Raw genomic sequence first — 14,852 nt, 5'->3', positions numbered from 1 at the left:
ATATATTTTGAGAAGCTCTGATGGTGCAGTGGTTAAATGCTTGGCTGGTAACCTAAAGGTAGGCACTTCAAACTCACCAGCTGCTCTGCAGAAGAACGATGTGGCAGTCGGCATCTGTAAAGATTTATAGCCTTGGAAACCCTATGGGGCAGTTCTACTCTGTCCTATAGGGTCCCTATAAGCTGTAATCGACTGAACACCAGTGGGAACCCTATATTTACCTCTTAACCCTGCTTACAAGTACCAGATTTCCAAGAAAAATGTGTAGACGCAATATTCAAGAACAAACTATGCTGTTTGTCTTATTTATTTCAATATGGTTGTAATTCCAGCCAATTATGTGGTCTCATATATGTGTTTTAGAGATTAGGGTTTTGTTGCAGAGAATAAAATACACTCTAGTTTGATGATAAAGAGGTGTCATAAAAATTATAAAAATTCTCACTGAATTTTTGGAGAGCAAAGAGATAGATGCCAGTCTAATCTTCTAGGAACAACACTCAATGATACAGCATCAAACCAGGATGCTATGACAAGAAAAACAAGCAAAAAAAAAGGCTAGATGACTCAGGAAGCTGATTTTCCAGAATCTAACTTTAGAATTACCTTTTATTTCTTATCTGACTAGCATAATGAATATCTCTATATCTCACCCCAGATCTCTCACATGTAAACCCAATTTTAATCCAAGTTTCCAATGAGGACATTGATTGTCCAAAACCTAAATCACACATAGGCTTCAAAGGGCTCTGAGGAAGAGGATTTTTAGTGTTCCAGTTACTGCATTATAGAAAGGCAAACTAGAAAGGGGTTTGAGTAGGTTTTTAGTAAAATATACATATTCTCCACGGTAAAAATAACCTGGACTACATACATGGTGGGAAAAATCGTTTTAGCCCTAAATACAAATCTAGACTATACCCTTGTATCAGTCTGCAAGTTCCTGTTGAGCTGAGGTTGAAGACTTACATACACTAAAAAGAAAAATAACACTTTTTTCCCCCCAAACGATCAAAGAAGTATTTTTCAGACTTGATGCCTCCTTTATTTTTGATGCCATTTTTGTTTAGCAGGCAGTTCAAATGGAAGCCAGACACTAACCCATATTATTGCTTGGAATATTACGCAAAAAGTAATCTAAATTATAAAGGATTCAAGAGCAAGAATGAAAAGATATTCAACAACCTAAAAAGAAAATGTTATTACTAATCTATTTCTATTTTTTAATCCCTCATGTAATTTCTAGGAATCCCATCCTCCTGGATAGTGGCATATATCTTTCAGCCATATAGGAGCAGTCATTTCCATAGAGCTAGACTGAGGTTAATAAAATAGAACACCTTAAACCTTCACGAAAGATTAGGGAACTTAAACATAAAAGTTAATAAAGAAAAATGGTAATATGGAGAAATTATGTTGCTAATTAGAGTGTCAGATAAATATATGCATAAAGCTTTGTTTTAGATCTATAATATTCTTATAAAATTATGATAGTATAGCAGTCGTCCATTCATAAATATCTGTTGAGCCTTATAGAACAGATTCTAACCAGTTGTCATCAAGTTGATTTTGACTCATGGCAACACCATATGTATCAGAATAGAACTGTGCTCAGGAGGATTTTCAGTGGCTAATTTTTTTAGAAAAGCCTCTCAGTGGACTCCATGACCAACCTTTGTGTTAGTAGCCTAGTGCATTTACCATTTGCGCTACTCATGGACTCCGATAGCCGCACACACGTAAAACATGTGGAACACAGAATCCAGTAGAAGGCAGACATGCAAATTGTTAAATCTCAAAATATTAAATGTATCACCATAAAAGTCACACAGAATCACAACAAAGTGTGTGATAATTTCATACTTAAAATCACATTTAACATTTTCCTGTTGTGTCCCTGCTACGTGTTGTTGAGTTGACTCCTACTCGTAGCCACCCTACAGGACAGAATAGAACTGCCTCATAAAGTTTCCTAGGCTGAAATCTTTATGAGAGCAGATCTTTTTTTCCAAGTGCTTATCAATTGTGTCACCAGGGCTCCTTGTCCCTGCTACATACCAAAAAATAAAAACCAAAACAAAAAACCAAACTCGCTGCCCTGGAGTCAACTCAGACTCATACAGACAGGACAGAGTATAACTACTCTTCAGGGATTCCGAAGAGCAGCGGTAGATTCAAACTGCCGACCTTTCAATTAACAGCCAGCTCTTAACCACTGCAGCGCCAGGGCTCTATAATGTAAAGTAACTTAAAAAAAATATACAACATAAAAAATATGCACTAACTGATACAAACCGTTTATTGTAAGGCCATAGTATCAGACGCAAAGAATATAGTCTTGGACTTTCATAGGAGAATATGAAAACATGAAAATAGTGAAATATAAGAGGGCAAATAAATTTCTAGGTCCTAGATTAATGCCATCAATATCAAACAGTTTAGAAGTCTGTGCAATATGTATAGATTAAAGACTATTCAGAGTTACAGTGTTAAAATATTCTTCTGGGTTTGTGGACTCTTCCTGTTCCTCAGTATTTTTTGTGCTAAAGAACCTTTTGGAAATTTGCCACTTCTGGACAAATGAAAACAGTTAGAATTACTGTTACTTAGCCTATCCATTGTCTCAATAAGCCTCTATTCATATTATCAAAGGTATCACCAAAATACCCATGAAACTGTACAGTTTCTTTTTTTTTTTCTTTCTCTTTTTCTTTCCTTTTTTCTTCAGGATTCCCATCTGTCCTGTGGAGTTCTCTGTTACATCCTTAGGTAACCTGGGAACCAGCCTATTTTCTAGAACAAAGACTAAGAACCATTCACTCTTATTATGCAGAACTGATCTGTAACTTCAGCCTCTTCTTGTGAATCCCCACAGGTATTTTCTCACCGTCATCACTGACGTGACTTGTTTTGTGTCCAGTTCATTGAAATTCCCCAGACCCAGATGGCTTGATATGTTGCTATTTTAGATTTTTGCCCTTATTTACTTTTATCAGTCAAGTGAAGCCAGGATATTTTCTCCTACTTCTTTTGCAGAATCATGAGTGCTCAAAAGTGATAATAATTGTTTAGGGTGCATCGAATACGTTAGAGAAATAGCATTCATTTGAACAATTCTTAACAATAGTGTGATTTTTGGCCAGTTACAATGTTGGAAAAAAATGACTCCACATATGGTACTCCCTTTTTATGTTATTTTAGTTATTAGATGGAATTGTTAGACATTATGGTAAAAATTTAAAAGCAGATGCATTTAATTTAAGGGGCATGGGTACTTAGTGGTATGTAAAGATGCATAAAATGAGGTATAAACTATTGTAGAAATGTGTGTAAATAGTAACAGCTGCTATTGAATTGCACATCATGATTTCCTTCTCTCAATGTCAAAACTTCTCCATTATCAATCACAAGGCTCATTTTATCAAAAAGAAGAAGAAAAAAGATCCTAAAATAATTTCTTTCCCAATATTTTTCTCCTTTAACATTAAATTTCATTATTTATATTTAATTTTATTAAACCTAGGATTTATTTATAATATCAATTAAGTTTTAATATAATCATATAATGGAATTTTATTAATTGTAAATCCTAGTGAACTATTAGCAATTCAGATTTGTGAAAGCTTTTTTTTTATGTCAATAATTTATCGAAGGGAAGTCTGTACACAGGCAAACTTTACAGTAGAAACTAAGACAATCAGGACTCTCTCCCTCCTCTGGCCCTCCGGGGTGGGGAGCTGAGGAAGGAGACGTTAGGGGCAGAAGACAGGATGGGAGAAACAGCTGGAAGAGGCAGCCAGGTTGGATGGCGTGAATCAACGTTTTCTTCAAGAAATAAATTATAATAATCTATTTACACCTGGGGGCCAGAGAAGAGCAGAAGAAGCAGGGGCTGGTTCTATTTACAAGGAACACAGGAGGGGAGGGGTATTAGATGAAGTGGAGACCTGGAGACACGAGATGGGCTGAGGGGTTAGGAGGTCATCATGCCCCCAATCCTGTCCTTCCTTCCTTTCTTCTCTTCCCTCCCCACAACCAGTTAAAATCCTCTTCAAAACCCCACCGCAAGGGTGTAGCTAGTGAAGGAGGGACTGGAGGTGGGGACAGGGTCTCATTTATTTCTGCCCCCTCAATCTAGAAACCCAGCAAGTGCAGTAGGAGCATGGTAGGCTGTGGTCCCCAATCCCAGGCCCCCTTGGGGCTCCGAGATGGAAGGGTAGCTGAGGGGGCCCTCAGGAAGAGTTAGAATAGCCGTGCCGTCAGTCGGCTGCCAGTCTGAGGCTCACCTAAAGCTTGTGGCAGAGCCCGCCAGCACCTCAAGTGATGAGAGATGAGAACGGCCTTGAGGGATGGTTGGATGGAGAGTTTTGGCCAGGACTGAAATTGAAGAGTGGGAGAAGCAGGTGGTTGTTACAGAGCTGGGTTCTAGGACATAGGAGTTCATCAAAGAAGCTGTGGGTGAAGGCTTCCAGTGGGGAGAACGTCCAGGATGGTGTTTACTCCAGCAGGCTAGATCAGAGCCCAGTGGCCTTAAGTGTCCATTGAGACTTGAACATCTCTGTCCAGGGGTGGGCTTGAACTTTGTGTAGTTAGGGTTCATCTCTTGGATCCTTTCCCAGGTTGGTGTTCTCAGCACATTGATGATCTCCACTAGCTGGTCTACCCCACTGTCCCCAGGAAAGATGGGTTTTAGGGCAGCGGTGTCAGGGTCCATCACCAAGTCCTGGGGCTGGACATTGTGGTGACAAACGCCCAGGGAGTAGATGTAGGCCAAGCTCAGAAAGAGCTGTTATGTGTACACCTTAACATAGATGATAGGGGTGGTCAACTAGGCCTTGGTGAAATGGCAGGCCCCAGTGCACTGTCTTGGGTATTCCAGCACCAGATTTAGGTAAAGCTCATCTTTCTTCTCCCCACTGGAGTAGAAGAAGTATCTCAGCTTCACAATATTGCAATCATTCAGTTTATGAATCATCTGCAGCTCTCATTTCTTCAGCCTGTTGTCCTGGAGAACCTTCTTGATGGTGACCAGCTCCCCAGTCTTGACCAGCCATGTCTGGTACACAACCCCAAAAGAGCCACTGCCAATCATCTTGATGTCTGTGTAAGCCACCTTCTGGGAGTGCTCTGGACCCTGGCATAGAGTGGAGACCACTGTGGTCACTTTTCTGCTGCCATGGCCCAGCTTTACTCCAGGTAGTGGGAAACTGGTGCCAGCACCCAGGCAGTCACTGCTGGCTCCTCCGCCGCCGCCTGGCTCCACAAATGAGCTGGTCTGCACCTGGCCTGAGCCCCCAGGCCTGCCCCTAAAGGCAAGCCACGGTCACTGCTCATGGTGCCGAGGGCTGGTCCAGGCCAGTGGGCTTGGGCGGTCCCGGCTGCCCCTCTGCTGCTGCTGCTGCCACCATCGACTCAAGACTCAGGCCTCCCCAAGGCCATGTCGCTAGGCTCTGGAGTGAAAGCTTATTTGTGAAGACTCATATATATAACGAATTTAATTTTGTATCATGGTTTTAAATTGAAGCATATTATCTTAAACAAACACCTCACCTTCTGAGATAATATAGTATAGTAATTAAATGATCAGGTTTTGGATTTTGATACAGCCGAGTTCAAATCCTGGATCCATCTTTCACTTGTGATGGTGGCCTTCACCATATTGCTCATTTTCTTACTTCTTTTTTATCTGCAGAGTGGTGTTAGAACCGCATTCACCTCTCATATTGCTGTGAAGATGAAATCAATATTACAAGTGAGTGCTTTGATAATTTCTAGTATACATAAAGTGCTCAATAATAATTTGATATTGTAAATAATTTTATCATCAAGTCCCAGCTTTACTCTTTCCTGCTAGCATCATGTGGAGTGAATCATCTTGATGATTATGACTCAATATATTTTGTAGGGCAGGAAAGACAACTAGTTTCTCCAATAACCACTTTCTAAGCAGGCTGTTCCTAATTGGCTTACATTGCGCCTGCTTTAGCGTGTCAAGCATGATCATATCTTTATATCTCATTAATGAGTTGATACAGCAACTCACAGCACAGGGCATAACATAGTAAAGTAGAATATTTATAAATCAATCATAATGTGGCAATCCAAAATGTTCCTTATTTGTGTCAGTGCCTGGAAGCTAAAATACTGATGTTGTGGATCCAAACTGGACATGGGCCCATCCAAGTTCTGGTCAGTGTGGATCCCTTTATTCAAGTCCCATTCTTCTCTTGCCTAATTCAGCCAGTACCAGATGTCCACTCCTTGCTGTAAGGCCTTTATTACTAATAAGCGAAAATGCCATATTTTTCTTTGTACCTGCACGAAGCCCATTGAGTACTGATTTCTTACCACTTGTCTTCTGTGGGATTCTTTGTTATCCTCCAATTTGCTTTTCATAATTCTGGCAGGCTGCCTTACTTTGTAAACATACCTGAATGGCTTTCCTCTTTTCTAACTTGGTGGCTCTTTGTACAAATGAACTCTGTCTGTAAACATATTCTCTGGGTTGCAATCGGTTTCCCTTGTTCTGTGCACTGAGGCACCTAGAGCAGCATCCACATGTCCCTTCAGCAAAGCTGGCCACGCCCTGGTGAAAGTCTGCACTGAAAAATAGGAGTCTTCTATATCAGGTCACCATGGCATTTGTTACATAATCTGAACAAATTGCCTTACATCTCTACTCCTAGATCAGCTTGACCCACCTCCTACGCTTTAATCACTTCACACCTAACATTACAAATTCATTAATCTAATTCCAAGTGACCACTTTCAAAAGCCATCTATCCCTCTGATGTCTCTACTTTTGTTAGTAGGGTCACTATTCTTCTAGTTCAGTAAGATTAAAATATCCAGACAGCTTTAACATTCCTAACAGCTTTGCACCTGTGCTGATTTAGTTCACAAGTCTGTTGAGGCTTCCTTTATGATCTCTATTTTTAATTTCCATTTACACAGAACTACCTGAGCTCAGGCCTTTACTATCCTGTGCCTTCACTCTTCACGGGTCTTATAGCCTCCTAATTAGCTTCCTTATCACAATCTGTCTGGAATTCTGACGACAGACTTTTTTTTAATAAAATACTATTTGAATCTTGGATTTTAGCATCAGGTTTAAAACATAGTTTTAAAATGCTGAGATGTCCGATGTTTCAAGAAACTCTTTGAAAATTATATTTTTTCACAAGATAAGACTGAACAGGGTGCTCACTGACTTGCTTCGTTTCATAATGTTTACCTTCCCTTCCAGATAATTTGTCAATCAAATGTCCGATTTTCCTAAATGTGCTCTATTTTTAAATTAAAATCAAGCCATTGTAAGTGTCGCAAATACACACTTCGCTCTCATTGACATAAATGTAATGGTTGAATTTTATGGATTGAATTGTGTCCCCCAAAAATGTGTGTTAACTTGGCTAGGCCATGATTCTCAGTATCGTGTGGTTGTCTACCATTTTGTGATCTGATGTGATTATTCTATGTGTTGTAAATTCTAACCTCTATGATGTTAATGAGGCAGGATTAGAGGCAGTTATGTTAACAATGCAAGATTCAATCTACAGGATTAGGTTGTATTTTGATTCAATCTTTTTTGAGATATAAAAGAGACAATAAAGTAGAGAGGAGAGGGACCTCATGCCACCAAGAAGGAAGTGCTGAGAAGCTCCTAGACCAGGAAAGATTGATGACAAGCACCATCTCCCAGAACTGACGGAGAGAGAAAGCCTTTCCCAGGAGCTGCCACCCTGAATTCAGACTTCTAGCCACCTAGACTGTGAGAGAATAAATTTCTATTTGTTAAAGTCATCCACTTGTGGTATTTCTGTTACAGCAGCACTAGATAACTAAGACATTGGTCATGAAATAAAAATTTTTAAACAAAATTCATTAAGTGATTTATTCATAAATTGATTACAGTGCTGAGATTTACTCCAAATAAATGTTTTTCCATTATAATAAGAGGAAAGGAAAAGTGTAGATAATATTATGTGCACATTGGAGCTATTTTCTTAAGAAAAGAGTCGGTCTTATGTGCAGACCTAAATACACAGTTTACATCATTCACTGAATAACATGGGATGAGAAATATATTTACAGTAAGGTCTTAGGGAAATTCTATGTAAATATAAGCAAAAAAAGAAGCTTTGTCATTTATAGATTGCAGATCTATCAGAGTTTGGTATGCTCCTTCAAAATTTATGTTTCATTTCCATGAGTTTTTAAAAGCAAATGCATTTTAAAAGGATTTGCATAGCAGTTTTTTTTTTTTCCTTTATGGCTTAGAGATATATACTTTTAGAGAAGGGTGTGTTTTTTCACCATTGTCAACCTGAAGTAAATATTTACAAATATACTACATCTCATGGTTGGAAGTGAGTTTTGATTTCCATATTCTCTTTTTACAATAGAAATGAAAGTAAATAAACAGGCACATCTCCAAGAGAGGCCACAGAGCAAAAATCACACACTTCAGTCCTCCCCCTACTACTTCAAGATTTACTTTGGAGGAAAGAATGAATTCTGTGCCTCTGAAATAAAAACTTCAGTAGATTCTGTTAAAGAAAAAAGTGCGTCAAATGATTCTCACATCTTCAGTCAGGCAAGACCACTTTCTAAGTTTTAATTGTCGTCTAGGAAAAACATGTACAAAGCAGATGAAAATACCGTTGCCTGTAAGTCAGGACTAATGATTACCTACACTGATCACTTTGCTTGCTGCTGTGTAGGTGGGAACTTGGCTAAAACATGATTTACTTGCAAATAGAGACCTTGGATAACTGTAGCCTGAGAAGAAATTCTTATTATCTGAGAAGGAACTGAATATTAATATTCTTCAGACACCTATATTATAGCAGAAAGGCCACGTACTTTCACAAATACTGTCTCCTGCAACCATAAAAAAAAATCATTATCCTGCATTTCCATAACTACAATTTGTTGAATAACTACTACGAAAGGAGCGCTTTATGTTAAGTATTTTACTTACTAGTCACAGCTACCCTTAACCACATGCGTTAAAATACTTACTTTACAGTAAGTGAGTAGAGGTTCAATTAGGCTGTTTAACTCAACTCATTTAATATAATAAGTAAATGTTATGTCAGGAATTAAAGCTTTTATCTTCTGCTTCCAAAGCAAAGTTTGTTTTGCTATACTTTTTTTCACCGAAGACTGCTAATTTTCACAGAAGACTGCTCTGTTGGGAAACTGAACAAAAGAAAACAAAAATATCTTCTGAGCCATCTTTGGGCGAGTGCTGTGAGCTAAAATTATAGACAATCAACGCCACTATTGAAGAGGTAAAAAGCAAATAAGAACCAAAATAAAATAAGCTCCTCAATAACAGCACCCTAGTCTAAGCCACTACTGTCAGTTTCTTGAGCACCTAAAATAGGAGTACCCTCCTTTTCATCCTTATCCTACTTCCCATTACTTATTATATTTGTAATGAGTGTTAAATTTGTGAATTTGCTATTTTTATTATCATAAACTCTATTTCAGGAATCACTTCCTCTTCACCATAGTAGCTTCTGCAATTAGCAAGTGTTAATCGATCAATAAATTTTATTCAGCTGATTGTTAGTTATTGACTATAGTATTCAGCAATATATATCTCAGTCAAAAAATATGTTGTCCTGTCATTATAAAGTGATTTATCTTCTAATGTTTTTCCTCATTGACCTCTTTATTGTATGACTCAAATATTTTCCCTACTTGAATTATCAGTCTTGAACCAAAGTCTGTGCACAGGTGGTTTATTTGGAAATGTATTTCCAAAAAGCAGGAATGAAGAGATCTTGGAGGAGAGCATTAAATGAGGGAAGACTTATACAAGGATGCCTTCTTAGGTTACCTACTGCTACAGGTACCCGGAATTCAATCCCATAGAACCTCTCAGATGCCTTAAGAATGCGCCACAACACTGTCTATCTGATAGATGAAAGAGGAAAGCATCTACTCAACTCCCAGACTTCACTTATCTAGGCCAACTCCTTTAACATTAAGTTGCCCTCACTTTCGAGTTGCTGAAGCGTTAGCTCTAAGTAGGTTTGCCAGGGAGGCCTAAACTTAAGTGTTAGAGAAGACTGAAAGCACAAAGCCAATGGGTGCATGCTTTCAGACAAAGGTAACTGGTTTCAGTTAGTACCTGTGCAGAACTGGTTGACGTATACACTGAACCCACTGATACATCAGTGCGTAGAATAAGAGGTGAGAAAGAGAATATTTGAAGTGATGTACAAGAGGATTCTGATAGCTTACACCCTTGTACCACTCAGATCATCTTGGCCATTCCAACACTCAATTCATCACAAAGCCCCGGTGGAAGTGGTAGCTGCCATAATCTCTAGAAAGACTTAATAAAGGAGAGTGAATGGAATAAACTGCAATCCCTGCTGCTGCAGCTGGTCTGAGGACTTACTTAAGAGTGATTATCTCCTGTCTTCACCAATCATTCTAAGCTTCTCCGGACTACCGGTCTACACCACAGATGGTCTAGATTGCCTGCCTGGGGGCAGTGGCATGACCCACCCCTTCATCCTCAAAGTGTCCGACCTCAGTTGCCTTAACTTTGTCAGGCATGGGTTGTTAAAATTGCTCTTTACAATTATCATTTATCATGAAATCACAAAGAATTGCCCAGTGAATCATCTTCATTCCAGACATACCACAACTTTTTCTCATTGTGTGGAAACAACTTCCAAGACTCATTGAAGTCAAGCTCACTTTTGTCATTAGTGTAGTAACTCTTATGTTTACCTGCTGGTGCATAGGCATGAAGAGTCCAAAGTGATCAGGTGGTGATTGGTTCTTCAAGTTCAATAGAATCCTCACCATTACCCGGATGTAAATACACCTTCCTTCATGAGTAAATGGCAGATACCAAGTTTGTGGAGATGGGACACATAATTTCTATAGCTAGGTCATCAGGATTAATGGGCAAAAGGATCAACTCTACTTACCTCCTTTGTCTCCTGGGTCCAGCACTATAGTTCAATGGTTGATTCAGCACATAGACTACATTCTTGGAGAATAGTGCTCAAGGGACACAGGTTGTGGTCCCTGAGATGGCAACTTAACTGAAACTTTATAGGTTATTTCGTTATTCTTTCGTACTTTTTGAGTCTATATGATGAGGTTTATGATAAAATGAATGGATCTTTTTGTCTTTCTTCACATTTCCTTTCTATAACTGTTTTCCTAATTGAGAGAAAATGTGTAAAGTCCATCTGTTAGAATCAGGCATTTTGTAATACTTTGGATAATGATGCTGACAATGCCACTTTAGGGAATGTAATGGGTATCAGTTTCGGCAAGGATGAATTTCTGCCACCCCCTCGTGGTGGCGGGGGTCCAAAGTAAGCAAACGGCCTCTAAGTGGCTGGTTGGTTTCTACAAAGGATGATAGTCATATTAAGGGCCTAATGTTGGTCTCTGTTGTTAGAAGCTTAAGTCATTCTGCAGCAGCAGTAACTAGAACCAGCCTTGATAAGAGGAAGACTATGTTACTGAGCCCATGCTTTGCCTCAATCCTCGCCACCCTGGCCATTCCACTCATAGGTCCTTTGTGCCTGGACTAAGGTGGCCAAAAAAAAAAAAAAAAAAAAAATTGATAGGCATCCACAGAATGAGTCATCTTGTCTGCTTGATTGTTTGGTGCTTCTTCTATTTCAAATGTTCTCTGGTGAATATTAATGTGAGACTTATACAGGCGCAAATGTTGTGGCCATTCACATGCCATTTCTTCAGAATTTCTTACCTCCTCATACTACTTCTAAGAGTTGAAACTGCACCATAGGTCTCATTTCTCTCCATATAAATGTAATAATCTCTTTTCTTTATCAAAGTTTAACCCACTAGGAGGATTTTCCTTCACCACTGACATGGGGCTGTAACAAAGTGGCAAAATATGTACAGCTAGCATCAAAAACATATTGCACTGTCCTTTCTGTGATCCAGTTTTAATATTTGCCTCCAAATTAAGTGATTCTAAGCAACCTCCCTGAAATCACTGTGTATGAGCTGAATGAGAGACATTTATCCAATAGAAATATTTACCAAGGAATCTGTGGCAAATGTTTATGTAACTTACTTTTTTTTTTTTGGAACTGTGTACGCCCAGTCCCATTTGTGTCATTTCCATCATATAATAGATTACTGCTGCGCCTAGCTGATTCTGTGATTCTGTAGATCTGATACTTACCTGTTCATGATAGGCAGGCTGGTTATACAGTCATTTAGTATCCTTAGGCCAGTGTTTGTTCTTTTCCAAAACCCTCTATCATGCCAAGGATTTTGTTTTAAAACTGAGATCAGTTCTCTTCCCTAGAAGAAATAGAAATGCTCTAGAATCTTAGGCATATACACTAAAATTCTCCTTTCAAGTTTTCCCAGACTCCATAGAGCATTCTCGTCCACCACATATACCTTTAATATCACTTTATTATAGATCAGTGTATCCTGTATCCTGAAGCTGCTACAGAGTTATCTCTTGCTATGGCTCTTCAAAAATTGATTAAAATTATGGTTTGCTCCACACTGTTATTGATCCACTATTAGTAAATGTATAAATAGTGCACTAAATAAGGGCCAAATCCCACCTTTGTCACCAACTTCATGGTAGAAATCATCATGAATCCAATCACCAAAGGTGGGGATAGATCCACTTCTCACCTTCCCACTTCTCCATCCTCATTGCCATCCACTGGCGTGGCACTCTTTCTCCAACCCTAGCTACCTGAAGCTTGGTCAGAAGTCAAGTTAGAAGGAGACCATATTGTAGACCAGCTGCCCGTGCAGCACTTTCTCTGATCCTAACCACCTGGAGCTAGGTTGGAGCTCACAAGCTAAAAGGACATCATCTTTCAGACTGTCAAATAGGCAGATACCAGCCTCAAGTTTTAGGAGTCCATACAACACCCCAACCTTCTGCTCTGCTGGCCACAGACTTCAAGTCTGGTTTCCCACTACCCCTGGAAACCCACAATACACTCTTACTTTCTGACGTGTTGTTTCCCACTGCCCTTTAGGTTTGATAATTCACTGGAAGGACTCACAGAATTCAAAGAGAGTATATCATACTTATGACTACAGATTTATTACAACCAAAAAGGATACAAATGAAGAGACACATATGATGATGTTTGGGGGGAGTCCTAGTGCAGAGCTTCTATGCTACCCTCCCAAGAGCAGATGTTATTGCCAACCAGGAAGCTCCCTGAGCTTCCGTGTTCAGCGTCTTTATTGACTTCACAACTTGGTCATGATAGATTACATTATGTCTCCTGAGGCTAGCCAACATTGGTCCACCAGGTGATCTCTCTTGGTCTAATCAGTCCTACTCATTAGCTTCAAGTGTTTTCTGGTTCTCACAATTAGTAATGCATTAATTGAAAAGAGACGTGATGGAGACCAATGTCTCTGCATATTTTAAGTTTTTGATGGTGTTGCTCATCATTGCAATACCTGCTGGGGTTATGATATGGATTGAATTGTGTCCCCAAAATATGTGTTGTAAACCCGAATCTCTATACCTGTGGTTATAATCTCATTTGTGAATAAGTTTTCTTTGTTATGTTAATTTGACAGTATCAGTTTAGGGTGTGTCTTAAATCAATCTCTTTTGAGACATAAAAGAGATTAAACAAGCAAGGAAGCAAGGAGATATTGGGGAAGATAGATGCCATGCCACATAAAATCACCAAGGAGCCAAGGAAGAAAAACTTTCCCCCAGAGCAAAGAGAGAGAGAAAGCCTTCTCCTAGAGCTAGCATACTGAATTCAGATTTCCAGCCTCCTAAAAAAATAAATTCCTGTTTGTTAAAGCCACGCATTGTGGTATTTCCTTTACAGCAACACTAGATAACTAAGATATCATCCTCTTTATGATTTGCTAGATTGGCTAGGGAGTGGAAATTTCACACTTGGCAGTTTGCTCCATACTGGCTTTTAATCCACTGGTCAGGAAACCAATGAAAGGGCAGCTACTAAATATATCTAGTCCAGTTACACACTAGAGGCAGCGAAATAGCCACAGAATAGGTCCCCAGACACGTATCAGACATAGTGATATGTAGATGAATAAGAACTTGTCGATGAATAAGAACATGTAGATGAATAAGAACTTTTTTTTTCCATTTAATCTTCACAAGTACCCCCTCTAGTTACTGAAAATGCTGTTTTCTAGATGTCCTCTTAATTAATGTCTCTTCCATCCCCATATTCGATAGTCTTCAAATTAGTGGGGTAATTTCTTTTTTCCAGAGCAAATTAACCTGGTGAATGACCACAGGTTTCTTTAGAAAAGGATTGTGGGACTATTCCTAGTATACTTATGAGATGTTATTGCTTGGTCATTTCCAAAGATTCCCAGACCCACTTTCTATGATAGTCGCTAACATCAGTCATTCTCTTTAAAAGTTTTTTTTTTTAATTATATACTAATAAAAATAACTTTATACAAATCCAATAACATTCTAGTCATCCATATTTTTAACTCGTTTTAAGTATGGTTCATTAGACAGAGCCTCAGATTCTTAAGGCAAAGACATCCTGATGGCAAAAGTCATAATTCAAAATGTATGGAATAGTTCACCTCTCTTTCCTTCCATTGGATATGATGAATTGCTTCTGACACTCACAACAATATTATAACATTTTCTTCTTGGAGATTAGATATACTTATTTCATAGTATATCCTGCAGTGTGCAAGGGTAGGGTTTCAAAACAAACTCAACTACAAATATTTCTAATAAGTGATTTATAATTAAATTGCTAAAATATGTGCTTTTATGCATTGTTAATCTTTTATTGTAACTGTTATGAGGTTAAGCTGAAGCTAATACTCTGACTGAAATA

At 38.8% G+C, this 14,852-nt stretch overlaps 1 pseudogene; it reads right to left on the bottom strand.

Annotated features, from left to right (window-relative positions):
• Positions 1–4,080: 4,080 nt before the first annotated feature.
• Positions 4,081–12,207, bottom strand: LOC101343158 (glycogen synthase kinase-3 alpha pseudogene; annotated as a pseudogene).
• Between the last annotated feature and the right edge of the window lie 2,645 nt (positions 12,208–14,852).

Source organism: Trichechus manatus, unplaced genomic scaffold (assembly GCF_000243295.1).
Source record: "Trichechus manatus latirostris isolate Lorelei unplaced genomic scaffold, TriManLat1.0 scaffold00013, whole genome shotgun sequence".
Lineage (NCBI taxonomy): Eukaryota > Metazoa > Chordata > Mammalia > Sirenia > Trichechidae > Trichechus > Trichechus manatus.
Note: the sequence above shows the minus strand (reverse complement) of the source record. Positions and strands in the feature narration are given on the sequence as shown.